This window comes from Meles meles, chromosome 8 (genome assembly GCF_922984935.1).
Source record: "Meles meles chromosome 8, mMelMel3.1 paternal haplotype, whole genome shotgun sequence".
Taxonomy (NCBI): Eukaryota; Metazoa; Chordata; class Mammalia; order Carnivora; family Mustelidae; genus Meles; species Meles meles.
In genome coordinates, this window is record NC_060073.1 from 89,416,142 (window position 1) to 89,433,992 (window position 17,851).

The following is a 17,851-nucleotide window of genomic DNA, read 5'->3' on the forward strand; positions in this document are numbered from 1 at the left end:
ATTTTCTCTTTGTCACTAAGACTTGTAAATTTTACTATTAGGTGACGGGGTGTGGACCTATTCTTGTTGACTTTGAGGGGGGTTCTCTGCATCTCCTGGATTTTGATGCTTGTTCCCTTTGCCATATTAGGGAAATTCTCTCCAATGATTCTCTCCAATAGACCTTCTGCTCCCCTCTCTGTTTCTTCTTCTTCTGGAATCCCAATTATTCTAATGTTTTTAGTCTTATGGTGTCACTTATCTCTCGAATTCTCCCCTCATGGTCCAGTAGCTGTTTGTCCCTCTTTTGCTCGGCTTCTTTATTCTCTGTCATTTCGTCTTCTATATCACTAATTCTTTCTTCTGCCTCATTGATTCTAGCAGTGAGAGCCTCCATTTTTGATTGCACCTCATTAATAGCTTTTTTGATTTCAACTTGGTTAGATTTTAGTTCTATAATTTCTCCAGAAAGGGCTTTAATATCTCCAGGGAGGGTTTCTCTAATATCTTCCATGCCTTTTTCGAGCCCGGCTAGAATGTTCAGAATCGTCATTCTGAACTCTTGATCTGACATAGTACCAATGTCTGTGTTGATTAAGTCCCTAGCCTTCAGTGCTGTCTCTTTTTCTTTAGTTTGTGGTGATTTTTTCTGCCTTGTCATTTTGTCCAGATAAGAGGATATGAAGGAGCAAATAAAATACTAAAAGGGTGGCAAAGACCCCAGAAAAATGCATTGTAACCAAATGAGAAGAGACCCCAAATTGTGGGGGGAAGAAAGGGGATAAAAAGAGGTTCAGGAAAAAAAAAGAAAAAAATTAAAAAAATAAAACAAATAAAGAAGAAATATAAAAAAAGAAAGAAAAAATATATATATTTATATAAATTAGTCAAAAAACGTTAAAAAAGAAAAGGGTAAAAGTTTTAAAAAGTTTAGCAGAAGAAGAAAAAAGAAAAATGAAAAAAAATTGAAAAAAGAAAAAAAAAATTGAAGTAGCCGCAAGACTAAAGAATCATGGGGAGAAAGCCATGAGTTCCGTGCTTTGCTTTCTCCTCCTCTGGAATTGCGCTGCTGTCTTAGAATTGAACCTACTTTCCTTGATAGATGAACTTCGTCCTGGCTGGATATTTTGTTGATCTTCTGGGGGAGGGGCCTGTTGTAGTGACTCTCAAGTGTCTTTGCCCGAGGCGGGATTGCACCACCATTACCTATGGCCGGACTAAGTAATTGGCTCGGGTTCGCTTTTGGGAGCTTCTGTTCCCTGAATGCTTTCCGTAGAGTTCCGGGGGACGGGAATGAAAATGGCGGCCTCCTAGTCTCTGGCCCGGAGGAGCCGAGAGCCTGGGGCCCCACTCCTCAGTGTGCCCCCAGAGGACAGCACCCAATCACTCCTGTATCCCCAGCCTCTAGCCGCGTTCCGAGCTCACCCAGCCTGCGACCAGATCAAGGTAACCCCGAGCTGAGAGTTCAGTCCTCAGCTCTGTCTCTGCAGCCTGCTTCTCCGTTCTAATACCTGTGAGCTCTGCGACACTCTGACACCCCCGATCCTTCTGTGACCCTGCGGGACCTGGGGCCACGCTGACCCCGCGTGGGCTTCACCCCGGTTTAGCCTCTGGAGCAATGTCCGTCAGTGGAACAGACTTTTAAAAGTCCTGATTTTGTGCTCCCTTCCTCCGCCACTTGCCGGGAGCCGGCGCCTCCCCCCGCGGTCTATCTTCCCGTTGTTTTAGATTCACTTCTCCGCCAGTCCTACCTTTCAGAAAGTGGTTGATTTTCTGTTTCTAGAGTTGCTGTTCTTCTTCTCTTTGATCTCCCATTGAATTTGTAGGTGTTTGCAATGTTTAGATAAGCTATCAAGCTGATCTCCTGCTACCTGATATAGTCTCAGCCTGCTACTTATCCACCATCTTGACTCCTCCGGATAAGCTTTTTAATGTTCTGCTGGATCCTGTTTGCTAGGATCTTGTTGAGAATCTTTGCATCCATATTCATCAGTGATATTGGTCTGAAATTCTACTTTTTGATAGGGTCTTTGCCTGGTTTGGGGATCAGGGTAATGCTGGCTTCATAAAAAGAGTGTGGAAGTTGTCCTTCTGCTTCAATTTTTGGAACAGCTTCAGGAGAATTGGGGTTATTTCTTCTTTGAAAGTTTGGTAGAATTCCCCAGGGAATCTGTCAGGTCCTGGGCTCTTGTTTTTTGGGAGGTTTTTGATCACTGCTTCAATCTTGTTACTAGATATCGGTCTATTCAGGTTGTCAATTTCTTCCTGGTTCAATTTTGGCAGTTTGTAGTTTTCCAGGAATGCATCTATTTCATCTAGGTTGCTTAGCTTTTTGGCATATAACTGTTGGTAATAATTTCTGATGATTGTTTCTATTTCCTTGGTGTTAGTTGTGATCTCTCCCTTTTCATTCATAATTTTATTAATTTGGGCTTTCTCTCTTTTCTTTTGGATTAGTGTGGCCAATGGTTTATCAATCTTATTGATTCTTTCAAAAAACCAGCTTCTAGTTTCATTGATACGTTCTACTGTATCTCTCGTTTCTACCTCATTGATCTCTGCTCTAATCTTGATTATTTCCTTTCTTGCATGTGGAGTTGGTTTGATTTGTTGTTGATTCTCCAGTTCTTTAAGGTGTAGAGACAGCTGGTGTATTCTGGATTTTTCAATGTTTTTGAGGGAGGCTTGGATGGCTATGTATTTCCCCCTTAGAACCGCCTTTGCTGTATCCCATAGGTTTTGGACTGAAGTGTCTTCATTCTCATTGGTTTCCATGAATTGTTTAAGTTCATCTTTGATCTCCTGGTTGATCCAAGCATTCTTAAGCAAGGTGGTCTTTAGCTTCCAGGTGTTTGAGTTCCTTCTGAACGTTTCCTTGTGATTGAGTTCCAGTTTCAAAGCATTGTGGTCTGAGAATATGCAGGGAATAATGTCAGTCTTTTGGTATTGGTTGAGTCCTGCTTTGTGACCCAGTATGTGGTCTATTCTGGAGAAGGTTCCATGTGCACTTGAGAAGCATGAGTATTCTGTTGTTTTAGGGTGGAATGTTCTGTATATGTCTATGAGGTCCATCTGGTCCAATGTTTCATTCAATGCTCTTATTTCTTTATTAATTTTCTGCTTCGATGATCTGTCTATTTCTGAGAGAGGCATATTAAGATCTCCTACTATTATTGTATTCATATCAATATGACTCTTTATGTTGATTGATAGTTTTCTTATGTAATTGGGTGCTCCCATATTGGGGGCATAGATATTCAAAATTGTTAGATCATCTTGGCGGATAGTCCCTTTAAGAATTATGTAGTGTCCTTCTGTATCTCTGACTACAGTCTTTAATTTAAAATCTAATTTATCTGATATGAGAATCGCAACACCGGCCTTCTTTTGGGGCCCATTGTCATGAAAGATGCTTTTCCATCCCTTCACTTTCAGTCTGGGTGTATCCTTAGGTTCAAAATGGGTCTCTTGTAGACAACATATGGATGGGCCCTGTCGTTTTATCCAATCTGCAACCCTGTGTCGTTTTATGGGCGCATTTAGGCCATTCACATTGAGAGTGATTATTGAGAGATAGGTTTTTATTGACATTGTGTTGCCTTTGAAGTCTTTCTGTCTGTAGATTGTTTCTATATTTCTGTTCAATGATATTCTTGGGATTTTTTCTCTTTTATAGGACCCCCCTTAATATTTCCTGCAGAGTCGGCTTGGTGGTTGCATAGTCTTTTAAACCTTGCCGGTCTTGGAAACTCTTTATCTCTCCATCCATTTTAAATGTCAGTCTTGCTGGATAGAGTATTCTTGGTTGCATGTTCTTCTCATTTAGTACTCTGAATATATTTTGCCAGCCCTTCCTGGCTTGCCAGGTCTCTGTGGAAAGGTCTGACGTTATTCTAATGGGCTTTCCTCTGTAAGTAAGGAACTTCTTTGTCCTAGCTGCTTTTAAGAGGGTCTGTCGTGAAACATAATTCCTCATTTTAACTATAAGGTGTCATGAGGACTTTCAAGAATCTAAAATCTTGGGAGGAAATCTCTCTGCCTCTAGTACATGAACCTTGCTTCCATTCGTGAGATTGGGAAAATTTTCAGACAACTTCTTCCACTATATCTTCTAGACGTCTTTCTTTTTCTTCCCCTTCAGGGATTCCAATAATTCTGACATTGGAACGTTTCATGGCATCGTTTATTTCCCTGATTCTGTTTTCGTGCTTCTGAGCTGTTTGTTCCACGCTTCCTCCTGACCCTTTCTCTCTATCTGTTTGTCCTCCAGATCACTAATTCTATCTTCTGTCTCAGTTACCCTAGCTTTTAGAGAATTTAGATTAGATTGGAACTCATTGAGACCATTTTGAACATCATCCCTGGTGGCTTTCAGTTCTGCCCTAATCAATTCTGTTTGGTCATCCATGGCTTTCTCCAACCTAGCTCTTGCCTGGATAATTGTTAGTCTGAATTCCTTTTCTGACATATTGTCTATGTCTATAGCCATTAGCTCTGTTGCAGAAGGTCCATCCTCTGTATTTTTCTGCTGTTGGGTATTACTCCTCCTAGTCATTTTGGAAAGAGATGACTGAACAGATGCAGCTGGACTTATTGATTGTGGTGCAGTCAATGTGCACCCTGGAATGCTTCTGTGCAATCAGGATTCCCCACCCAAATGAGAGAAAAAAGAAAAGAAAAAGAAATAGAGAAGAAGAAAGAAAAAAAAAGGGAAGAGAAAAAAGAAAAAAAAAGAGAGAGAGAGAGAGAGATAGGAAAAAAAGGGAAGATAAAATAGAAGGCTCAGCCCAAATGGGCCACAAGGTAAGATTTATGAAGTATACAAACAAAAACAGACAAACAAAAAGACTGATAAAAGTATATGACAAGAGAAAAAAATGTATATATAAGCAAAAAAAAGAGAAGAACCTCATCAGAAAGAACCCCAAGTATAAGATTTATATATTATCAGGACAAACACAAATTCACAGAAACACTGACAGAAGGAAAAATTGGGCGAGTGGTTATAAATTCTCAGTGTGGGTGAGGAAGGTTATTTTGATTCTTCCTGAAGGTATCTTGATGTTTTTGTTAAGGGACTCAACTTTCCTAAGTTACAGGGGGATTAGAAACTGGTTTGCCTATAGGGGTAGCATTGATTGGGGAAAGGGGATTACCTTAAAGTTTAACTCTATATGTATAGTAGAAAATAAAACTTAAAAAGAATAAACTAGACTAAACTAAGTTAAAATTAAAAAAGAATTAAAAAAATAGAAAAGCAAAAGAAAAACATGGGTGTATGTATCAAAAAGTTCAGGTTAGAAGGTTATTAAAGAATTTGATGTACTGGACATCTCAGTGTGGTGGTAAATAGGTTAAAAAATTATCTGTATGTATAAAAAAAAAGAACCAGAATATTGGTAAAGAGTTAAAAATCAAAGTTCTTTTATGAAGTAGTGGTGGTTGTTCTCTTGTAGTCTCTTTTTTTTTTTTTCTTCCTTCCTGGTTGGTTTTCTGGGGGAGGGGCCTGCCACGTGGGTTTTCAGACAATGATGTTCCCTGAGTTAGGTCCTTCCTCTCCCCTCAAGGGGGTGGGCTCTGAGGAAACTGTTTTTTTCAGGCTTTTGTTCTCTGGGGGTTTTTATGTTCTTTCATCTGCTTTCTCTCGCCTTGACAGCTTTTGGTGGTTTTTGGATTTTTAGAGGAGAACAAACTGCACCCCGACCTCCCTCTCAGAGAATGTTCTGCAGAGCTGCTGGCAGAATCGATTCTGAGTCACTGTCCCTGGGGATGCAGGAGCTCCTCCTTGTACCCAATAGCAGGGCAGCGGCGGCTGTCTAGGCAGCTCCAGACCACCAGAGAGGTTCCGAACAGAGATCGCACACTGAGATATTCCCGCTGTCCCGGGCTGGGAATGTCTGGTTTTTCTGGATGCCAGAGCTCCAGGCTAGCACCTATGAGCACCTCTCCCAAGGGAGGGTGTGGGACGCGCACATTTCAGGATTGCAGTCTGGCCAGGCTCCCAGCCCCTCACGGGAGCCAGACCCCACTCATTCTCGGGCACGTTGGCGGGTCAGGTGCACTGGCGGCTCAGGGACAGAGACCTGATTTCTCCGCCACACTCCCTCTGGCTCAGCGCCAGGGGAGGCTGTCCTGGGTCGGAGGACTTAGGTCCCTGCCCCTAACCGCCCTGATTCCCACTATTTCCCTCCCCCGTGATCCTTTTCTCTTTGTTTTTTGAGTGCTTTCAACCAGACTCCAAGTTAATGCTGGTCCCCAGACGCAGGGCACTCTCGTATTGGGGTATTACTTTCCAATCGGTCACCTCTGGAGGCTCCCTTCCCCTTTTGTTTATCTTCTGATATCAGTCCGATGCTCCCAGTCTGCTTTACCTGCCACTGGCGTCTTCTGCTCCTGTAGAGATCCAGACGTGTATAATTCTGATCTCAGGCTGATTTCATGGGTGGTCGGAGTTCTTTGGTAGGCAATCAGCTCACTTTAGGGTACAGGTTGAAACAGTGCCTCCTCCTACTTCCCCGCCATCTTGACTCCTCCCAGTATAGACATTTTAACAATGTTTATTCTTCCAATCCAAGAGCATGGAATGGTCTTCCATCTTTTTGTGTCTTCTTCAATTTCTTTCATGAGTGTTCTGTAGTTCCTCGAGTACAGGTCCTTTACCTCTTTGGTTAGGTTTATTCCCAGGTATCTTATCGTTCTTGGTACTATAGTAAATGGAATCGATTCTCTAATTTCCCTTTCTGTATTTTCATTGTTAGTGTATAAGAACACCACTGATTTCTGTACATTGACTCTGTATCCTGCCACGTTACTGAATTGTTGTATGAGTTCTAGTAGTTTGGGGGTGGTGTCTTTGGGGTTTTCCATATAAAGAATCATGTCATCTGCGAAGAGAGAGTTTGACTTCTTCCTTGCCAATTTGGATACCTTTTATTTCTCTTTGTTGTCTGATTGCCGTTGCTAAGACTTCTAATACTATGTTGAACAAGAGTGGTGAGAGGCCCACAGAGTTTTTAAGAAGATTGTACTAATAAATTCACCATCAACTTGGGCTAAAAAGAAGAGAGACTATTTATTTATTTATTTATTTATTTATTTATTTATTTATTTTATTATTTGACAGAGAGAGATCACAAGTAGGCAGAGAGGCAGGCAGAGAGAAAGGGAAGCAGGCTCCCTGCTCAGCAGAGAGCCCAATGTGGGACTCGATCCCAGGACCCTGAGATCATGATCTGAGCCGAAGGCAGCGGCTTAACCCACTGAGCCACCCAGGAGAAAGACTATTTAATGTAAAGAGTCCTCTAGGTCCACAACTTTCCACAAACAACCTGAGAAAGTTTTCTAGATGCAAATATGGATCATTTCTTATATAGGGAAGGTGATTCAGAGGGCAGAAACAAGATTTACGAGGGTAGAGCCAAGAGTTACAAGTCATTTCTGGGGAGCAGAACTAGGTTCTAATTAAGGAATTAGTAGTGTGTGCCTATATGGCTTTCAAAGATGCTATGACATACACATTCTCTTCCTTTATAAATTGGAGTATCTATTATGGTTATTCTATATGTGCCCTACTATTGCCTACAGGTACAAGAGGGACAGATAACTTGTCTTTTTAGTACTTAGGTCATTAGATCGAGAACTATACATGAGAAATTATATCCAGGAGCCTCATCTGCCCCTGGACCTGATTTAGGTAATGATAGCTGGATATCTAGTGATGTCCAGGCATTATTAACAAAGTGCCAGATGTAAGTGAATCTGAATCTTCCAGACTTGCCTATATCCCAGGCAAGAACCACTAAATAACCTCAGTCAACACTACAAGGAATAGAAGAATCACCCACCTGAACCTTGCATGAGCTCCTAACCCACAAAATTATGTTATAATAAATTGTTTTAAGCCAATAAATTCTGGGGTAATTTGTTACACAGCAGTGGAAAGCCAGAACACAAGGATTATGTGTATGCCACATATCATAAGGCTTTTTTTAATCTCATCTTGTAATTTACCTGTTTCCTATCTATATATCTTGTCAGAATATAATTTCTTCAAAAGGAGAAATATTGCCATAATCATGGTTGTACCCTTCACAGCACATAACACAGTCCCCAATCTACTTTAGCTACCCAACACAGCAAAACTAGGACCAAATCCAGGTGGGTTACTGTTTTTTATTTTTTCCATAACTCCTTTTAGTTCCTTCTCCAATTCTAAACATTGTGTTAATGACTGGGCATATAAAGGTGCAAGACTGAACCTTTGTCACAATCTGTAGGAAAAAGAGAGAGGAAGAGAGAAGAAAGGGGAAATTAAAGGACATTGCTTGTTGTGGAGCACCTAACCCAGTTAGGAGAAGTTAGGAAAGTTTTCCAAGAAAAAACAGCATAATCTGAGCCTTAAATAATGATAGGTGATTTAAAGGGTAAAGGGTAGAGATGGACATTTTGTAAAGAGAGAAGAGTATATACAATGAGAAAGGTGCATGAGAGAATAATTTATTCTGGAAACAGCAAGTAGAAAGTGATGACTGACTGGAGTATGTGGCAGTTATGGAAAATTGGCAGGAGAAGTGCTAGAAAAGTCAGCAGGACTTTATAATCCGTACTAGGATTTTAAATCAAAGGTAATGGGAATCTGTTCCACGATCTGAGCAATAGATGAAAAAAAAAAAAACCCATATGTTTGGGAAAAGTTTGCCCCAGTAGCAGTAGCAGAAGCCATGAGAGCAATGCAGGCAGGACCTGATGTGGGTGAGAACTCAGGTAGTGCCAGCAGGGATGGAGAGGATAGGGCAGATTCATGAGGCATTTATAAAGCAGAGTCAGCAGGACTTGGTGTGGCAGTAACAAGAAGAAACCAGAAAAAATACAGGTTATATATTTGGTAAAAGAGAGGGTAGGAGATATGGGAGGCTGGAGGTAAGAAAAAGTCAGAGTTGAGGTATATGTTGGGGAGGAAGCATATGCTTAGAGCTGGAAACTGAAAGGAAATTCTAAGTTCAGCTCAAATATGTTGCATCCCAGTTCCATGTGCAGCATCATCTGGAGATACACAGCAGGCTGCTCCAGTTCACAAGAGGCCATGGGGCTAGAAACTCAGATTCAGGGGTAGAGAGAAGTGGGGACCACTCAGTGAGGAGGTTATTGTTTGTTTTGTACTTATTTTTCTAAGTGGTATAACCACTTTACAGAGCAAATTGTTGAAATGTTTGAGAGGGGATGGAACAGACAAACTACAGACACATGACTAAAAGCACAGGAGGCAATACAGAACTCAGACCTCTGAAATTTAGGGCAATAGCTGTTATTAACAGCTGTATATATTAAGGCTCCTTCATCCATACCTGGGAAATATGAGGCTGAAAAATAACAGAAAGAAGTTTCTTTAGAAATTAACTTTCCCTTATCTAGAGCAGTGAAATCACCATGAGTTTTCTATTTTTCACTGGGGTCTCTAACTTTTACAAAATAAAAAAAACATGAACTTTAACAGAATAGGTTCTACAACAAGACTGCTCAGAGTCAACTCCTGAATCCACCCTTTATTAGCAACTCGAACTTGAGAAACTTTCCTATTTTCTATATATTTCATGGTTTGTGAAATAAATAATGTTTTCAGCTCAAAAGATTGTTGGAGGATTAAATGAGATAATGCATGAAAATCACTTACAATGCATGATTCAGAGTAAATATTCCATAACTCTAACTGATTATTAGTATTAATAATTGTTATTTTCCACTGGGCCCTCCAGAAGCTTCCTTGGTGGTTTGCCTATGAACAGGGAAGGGCAGAAGCCATTGAGCACATAACAGAAGTCAGAATGCCTTCTGCCATGACAGGGGTTCCCAGCTGGTTTTGCCTATTACACTAATTCTAGGTGCCTTCTCTATTCTACTGATCTAACTCCCGGCTATCAAAGGAATAGGAGAATGAAAATAATAATTTTTTACTTAAGGGGTCAGAGAGAGACAGAGGAAGAGGGAGAGAGAAAATCCTTAGTATGCTCCATGTACAGCACAGAGCCCCATGCAGGGCCCAATCTCACAACCTTGAGATCATGACCTGAGCTGAAAACAGGAGTCAGACACTTAATTCAGAGCCACCCAGGTTCCTCCAAAATGATAATTTCTCCAGGAAATAAGGGAGTCTTTACTTTGTGTTATTACACCCAGAGTAAATAATTTTAGGAGAATTTCAATCAATCTAAGAAATATTATTTTACTTTATCCTTATAATAAACTTGTCAGAGCAACACACTACCCCATTTTACTAATGAGGTTCTGAAGTCCTGGTGGGTGTGGTAAGGATCTCATTTTTACTCACCTTCCACGGCTACTCCTATGAGTAGTCAAGTTCCCAAGCAGAGAGAGTATCTTCATGGTACATGAAAATAACCATGAGATCACTCAGAGAAATTGTTTTTGGTAACTCAGAGGAATCATTCCTCAACGATGTCAAGGGTATACCCCTAAGGCGTTCCTGAGGGCTGCTTTGGGATCAGAAAGAGAAGGAAGAAAAGGTGGAAGGAAACTACTGTTTCCTCTTCCCCCTCCCTGTCTTTCTTCTCATTCTCTCGACCTTTAAGAGCCATTCAATGCCCAGTCCTGCTCCTAAGATGATGACTGCATGGACCCAGGAAAAATTATTTCTCCAGTGGAGATATCAGTGAGGTCCAACTTCCAATGAATCCTCCTAACAAGACACTCCTTGACACAGGACACTTTAATGAGACTTTCCAGATCTGTGTGCTCACATTAGGGCAGAGGGAGAGAGAAAGAATGATGAGATGCCCCTGTCACAGGAACAGGGAGAAATAATGCACATGGTCAGAGGGCAGATGGCTCAACAAGAATATAAACCTCTCATTATAAATCAACTGCTTCTTGGCAATGAGCAGGTGATTGGCAGAGGCTGAAGGTAGAGAGAAAAGGAGAAGGAGGGAGGCGTTGTGTAGAGCTGCAGAGGGAAAACCCACATATAGCTGTGTTCCTATAACAGGTATGTATTTGCTTGCTACGGACTTGACCTCCACTGCTTCCAACACCTTATCTGTCCTAGTAAGAGTTAGGTTAGATGATGTATTCTTCATTTCAACAATAACTCTCCAGGAAATAAATTCATCTGCCTCTCTGGAGAATGTATTTGAATGGTTTAAATAGCAGAAATCCCCATGAAGTAAATAGATGCATAAATACAGATTGTACTCAGAATAGATGAAATTTTACCTTGGCTCTTGGTGTTATGCAGATCTGGATTTGTTACTTGCAGTTCATCTGCAAGATAAGGAGTATAGTGAAACAATTTGCTTTTTGTTTCTGTACATGTGTCAGTCTGGTTTTCTTTCTGTATAAAGAAAATATGACAGGTATGCACAACAGAGCATGTAAGAAATAACTTAGAGGTGGGGAAGTAGCCTGGTGGAATACAATGAACACTGGGCTAGAGTCCAATTGAACATTCTATGCTGGGAGCCATTATCACTGTGCAACTTTAGACAGCTATGCAACCTGCTGGAGTCCAGTTTCAATAAAGGTAAAATGATGAGATTACCCATCAGTAGTAGACTAGAAATATACAGTATTTTCACCAAAAGGCCACTAAACTGCAATGAGCAGCAACAATCCATAGCAATCCACCACCATATAAATGGATTTCATAAGCATAATGTTGGAGGAAAAAAAGCCAGACATAAACAAGTACATACTGTATCACTCAATTTCTATAAAGTACTAAATGGACTAAATCAATATATGTTAGATAGATTAGTCACCTCTAAGAAGGGCGTGACTACAAAAGAGCTCAAGCAGGGCTACTAGGGTGGTGGCCATTTTGGTTTCTTGATCTGAATGCTGATTATGTGGATGTATTCAGCTTATGAAAACTGGCCAGGCTGTACTTTTGATATATGTACTTTTCTGTACCTAAAGTATATTTCAGTAAACAGAAAACAGGAGTGAGGACAAGAATAAATTGAATAATTTATTCTTCAATAAGTTTCATCCACCTCTAACAGACCATCTTTCTAGCTTGTTAATCATTACAGCTTTTAGTTTCTCTTCTTTTTATTGTTTCTTTCCTTTCTCTAATGCTTTTTTCATCAGTATATAGAGATTCAAGGGTGGATTGCACAGAATAGAATGGGGGAGTTAGTGCTTTTACCTGGCTTCCAATAAGCAGGTCTAACCTCAGGCTCAGTGGAAAAGGGGATTGGGCCCATGGCTTTCCATCAAGCTTGGTTTTATCAGTAAATGTAGATGATTGTCATTTCTGTATCCCTCATAGGCAGTTCTCAATCTAATCCTTATCTCTGAGCAGAAAAATTGAAACTGTTCTAGGACTTGGTAGTTTGTTAAAGTCATTATAAGTGAAAAAGCGATTTTTTATTTTCTGTGAACAGATATGATGAACTATATTTTTTCATTACCTTCTTTAGTTTGATGCCCAACATTCATGGTGAGCACAGGACGTTTTGCCCTTGATTAAGATGTGCTATTTTAAGATGTTTGCTGCATTGGATATGGATTTATGCAGCTTTTGACACCTTCTCCCCTAGCTCTCTTTGTGAAATAGTGAGGCAGCTGTCTGAGTGAAACTCTAAGGTCTGGAACTAATGAATAGTGGTGTGTTTTTTTTAAGACAACAGTGTTGATTCCTCTTCACCCTCCATCTAAATCCTGTAGCATTTGCTTTATATCTGATGGAGAATAAAAGACAACTCTGCTTCTGATTGGAATAAACCTCAGAGTTAGAGGTTTTAAGCTAGGTGGGGGTTAGCCAATAGGCTATAAATTAGTTGTGCACATGACTTTAAGGTCAAGATGAAATTTCCAGTCCAAAATCAGGCAAAAGTCAGGAGTAAACACCTTTCTGGCAGATAGCCTAAAAACTCAAAATTTAGGCTAAGTAGATGGCTCAAAGTTTGGAATGGCATTTGGTAAGCAGAAGGGCAAGGTTGCTGCAGGGAAAGTAGGGCAGGCTAGAACACTGGAGAAAAGGCAGAGCAAAAAGTAGCAACTTCCAGGGTGCCTGGGTGGCTCAGTGGGTTAAAGCCTCTGCCTTCAGCTCAGGTTATGGTCTCAGGGTCCTGGGATCGAGCCCTGCATTGGGCTTTCTGCTCAGCAGGGACCCTGCTTCCCTTCCTCTCTCTCTGGCTGCCTCTCTGCCTACCTGTGATCTCTGTTTGTCAAATAAATAAATAAAATTTAGAAAAAAAACTTTAAAAAGTAGCAACTTCCACCTTGATCAAAAATAGGAATTTACCTTAGACAGGAGAACCCCCTGGTTGAATCGAGGTACTAGAAGACAGGGGGGAGGGAGGAGTGCAGAGAGCAGAAAGCCTACCACCCAGGAAAATTGTCAATATAATTTTTTCAAAAAGAGCAACTGTCACTAGCTGCCTATTGGTTCATAACTAAGTTATTCAAAACTTACTTATCTAACGTCTACTCAATATCTGGCACAATTTTGAGGCATTTGTATTTTGAGAATACAAATGTAAAACTTTCATAGGCTCTGCTGACAGGGCAGCATAAAGATGGCATGGGCATATAAGGATAGAAGCACAACAGTGCATGGGAATCCAGGAGTGTCCACAGTTTAGCACTGCTGTGAGATAGAGGAGGAAGGACATTGCAGTGCCATGCCACGTTTAGGCAACTTTGATGATGTAATGCATTCACTAGACAAATAGTTATTGAACACTGTGTTCTTTATATGGCATATGACACAGGACAGATGTGATCCTTACCACTAGAGAATACATTCTGGATAGGAAACAGCTGTGCATGCGCAGAGAATATTTCAGGAGAACCCTAAGAGAAAAGCCATACATCGTAGGCAATGACCAGACCATGGTGATAGTGGTGATCTATGGCATAGGAAGGAGTTTGGAATTTATCCTAAAAACACCAGGAATTCATTGAAGTAGAACAATAGCACAGGTAAGAAATTATGTTTCTGAATGAAAAGAAAGTGAAGGACTCTAGAGATATTTGTTTATTTTCACATGCACCATATCCAGTGACTTCCATCCTCTCTCTCCATTAGGTATGGCTTCATCACATGCAAACTGGAACAAGAGAGTGGGGATACTGAGGCTATCCTCCTGTCTCACCCAATGCTCCACCACCCTCACTGTATATGAATGGAAGGAGGTGAACTAGTTCCTATGAGGCTCAGTCATGGTCTTCCACCTCTTTAGGAACATCTGATCTTACCTAAGGAGCTACTTGCAGGCAGCTTGAGAACTAAAGAATAGCCTTTTAGTCCAGCCTGGCAAGACTTCCTCAGCCCCTGTCACCAAATAAGAGAGACAGTGGTCTTATTTCCTCACATAATGTGCTTAAGGTTTTCCAACCATTATCAGAAGGAAATTAAAGCAGTGAATATCAGTTTGAGGTTGAGGCAGTGAGACGTATGCACTAGGACATTTCTTAATGGGATGTATGAATCGGGACATTTACCACCACTGAAAAAACTACAAAATCTCAACACATTAACACAAAAATGTATATTTTTCACTCATACAAATTGTGATGTGTCTTGAGAAGCTCTCTTCTCCAGGGAAGCTCTGTTCTTCTCCATGACATTATTCAGTCATCCAGGCTGTTTTGACTTATGGTCAATTCTTCTCAAAATGTGGTCTCCTTAGCCACAAAAAGGTGGGGGCAGGGAAGGGAGGGAGTAATGAATGGAGCTGGTACACCATGTTTTGACTGCCTTAGGCTCAATTGAGACTTATAGCCAGAACCCATTGGCCAAAGTGAGTCACATGCTCCAATCCAACTGTTAGGTAGACTAGAAAAATTAGAAGAAAAGAGGATATTCCATTAACTTAAATCTCTGACAAATTCTAGTGCTGAAAAGTAGACAGAGCAAAGAACTGTCTGCCTGACTGCCCAGGGCCTTCTGAGACACTACTGTAAACAGTTCATCACTTCCTGACATGTCAATCCTGTTCTGGACTTTGGGATCACAATTTTTCCCATCAGAGGACTTAAGAAGGATTCAGGTCACAGGCTACAACTGTGTATAAGTTAGTTCTTGATTTTTGTTTAGAACATGCTTGACTGAAAAATAAATATTAGCTAATTGAGTAAATTAATATTATTGCTGATTTGGCTTTTTCCTTGTTACCTTACCTCACCTTGTCCCTGCTTACCTGATTGCCTATCTTGGTCCCAGGATCCTAGATCTTCTTAACTTCTTTGCAGTTATTCATATCCCTTTGTAATAAAACCAAGCATCTTTGACTATGTTTTCACCTTCCAGCTGATTTCTTTATTACAAACCCCATGCAAATGGAGTGAATTTCTGTGGCCTCTAATCCTTGCACTTTCCCAACAGAAGGACTATTAATCTGATGGGACATAATCAAGACCATTGACCAGATGGTCATTAATAATGTGTGGGAATTGGTGTGCATAAGAAGGAGTATCTATTATCTATCTATCTATGTATATCTATCATCTATCTATCATCCATCCATCATCTATCTATCATCTACCTATCTTCTATCATCTATATCATCTATCTATCTATCATCTATTTATCCCTATATCCTCTCCTTCTTCTCTCTCCTCTAGATAAATTCAATTTCTTCTTTTCTAGTCTTACCTATAATTATATATTCAGGCATCATCTCAGGTGCTGGGCTCACAGTGGAGAAATAAAACAGACATGGAAGTGCTTTTATAGGGACTTGAGTCTAATGAAGGAAGTGGACACAACCAACTCAATTTTTAAAACTGGTTACATATCATGAGAATTCTTCCAAAGGAAACAAATAGCAGTGATCAGAAAAATAATTTAAGTAGAGAAGACAAAACCTCTTTTCTAGGAAAATATCTTTAAGCTTATTTCTGAAGGATGGCTGGTGAGAAGTTAGGAAGGAATGGAGGCAAGAGTTTCCAAGCATAAGGAAGAACATTACCTAAACCTCTGGGGCAGGAACCAAGAGAAAGAAAGTCAGCAAGTTGAATCTATAAGTTTAGGTTATATGGTGACAATTATTATTTTTAATAATAATTATAATAACAATTTAATAACAATTATAGAGCTCTAATTTTATCCACATGCCTGGTACAATTATTTATAAAATAGTTTTCTGGTCCTTTTGCCTAGTGTTGAAATATGTGCTGCTTCCAAGGGGAAGGTGTAAATGGTGAAGGTCAACTGTTGGGGATGCACACCTTCATAAATCCCTCTATTTTCTCCTTGATTCTCATCATATGCCACTCCTGTTGACTCCAGCTCTGGAGACTCTCCAGGGTTGTCGGGCTGACTGGCATCTCTATCTGGAAAATATGTGTGTTGTAAGGTGTCCAAAAATGATGACAGGGTTAGGGGTAGAGATAGAGAATGTGAGGAGGTATGGCATTTTTCATAAATGGAAAGGAAACCAGATATCAGTGGATGACAGCAAGAAGATAGGAATATCCACATGGCCAGTAGGGAGAGCCTCAGAGGCTCATCAGTGTGTGTGTGTGTCTGTGTGTCTGTGTGTCTGTTGTGTGGTGCAATAATGTCACTGAAGGCCAACACACCTTATCCCACTGTTCACCAGACTCTACCTTTCCTACACAGCCTTAACTATGCTTTGTATTTATTGCACTTAATATACAAGTTTCATAACTTCAGGAAACATTCTCAATTAGTAAAATGTAAATTTATTCAGCTTGTTGTCTCATTTTACAAATATAATTTTCTCATTGATGTTTAATTGCCTCAAAACTCTTGAAAGGTTAAAAGGGAACTATCTCTTGAACATTAGTTTTTAAATTATGTCTCACCAATTACTTTGCTGAACTGATTGAATTTTATGACTTTTTTATTGATTGCTTGAAAGCAAATTTCCAATTATCAAAGAATCAGATATTCTCCATTCAAAATTCCCTGGAGAGTAGCAGGAAGCAGTTTTAATATTTTCAAGATCCTGGGTCCTTTGTGACCAAAAGGTAACATGAGCCCCAATATGGCATCAACTAAAGCAAGGATTTTCTTAAGTGGAAGATTTTGAGAAATCCAGAATCTAATTCTCAAGGTCACTGTGGCAATTGTTTCATTTGGAGAACATCTCATTTGCTTGCATTTTGGACACCAGAGTACTGAATGTAGTCTATTACATTTATACTGGAAATAGAAAAACACTTAGTCAGACATCCCTGCCCAGAACCTGCCTTTCACAAAAAGCACGGGCTGTCAGAAGCAGAAATTAGTGTTTATCCTTCTTATATCAAGTGTCTATGACATAGGAATAATAATATTTATAATTTATTGAGTATTTAATGTGCAGGCACTGTGTAATTACTTTACATATGTATCTGTATATCAACCTATGATTATATTCACATGTATATTTAATATATATTCATAGATAGATGATAAGTAGTAAGATAGACAGATAGATGATAGATAGATGACAGATAGATAGATAGATAGATAGATGATAGATCTCCAATTTTAAATCCTCTCGTGAACTCCTCATTTTAGAGATTAGGAAATTGAAGCAACAAAAATGAGTAATTGGTTCTGAAGAATCAAACTAATATGGAGTCACCTATGTCAAAGATAAATGAAAAAGATCAATGCAGGTGTGTACAGGAAACTTAACCTAACCTTACAGAAATCAGCAGAGGATGCTAATCAAACCCATATGCCATCTGTTCGTGTCTTCTCTGGACTTCCTTTTTCCCTGACTCAGCTATGCTGATCCAAATAAGAAAGAAAACTACCAAGCAATCAATTAGTTGAGAAAGGCAATAATTTCTGCATTTACTACATTAAAAACTCTTTAGTCTGTAAGAAACTCAGAACTCTTTGCCCCTGTATCCCTGAGCTTCCCAACAGCAGGGTCAAAAGTCTTATAATACT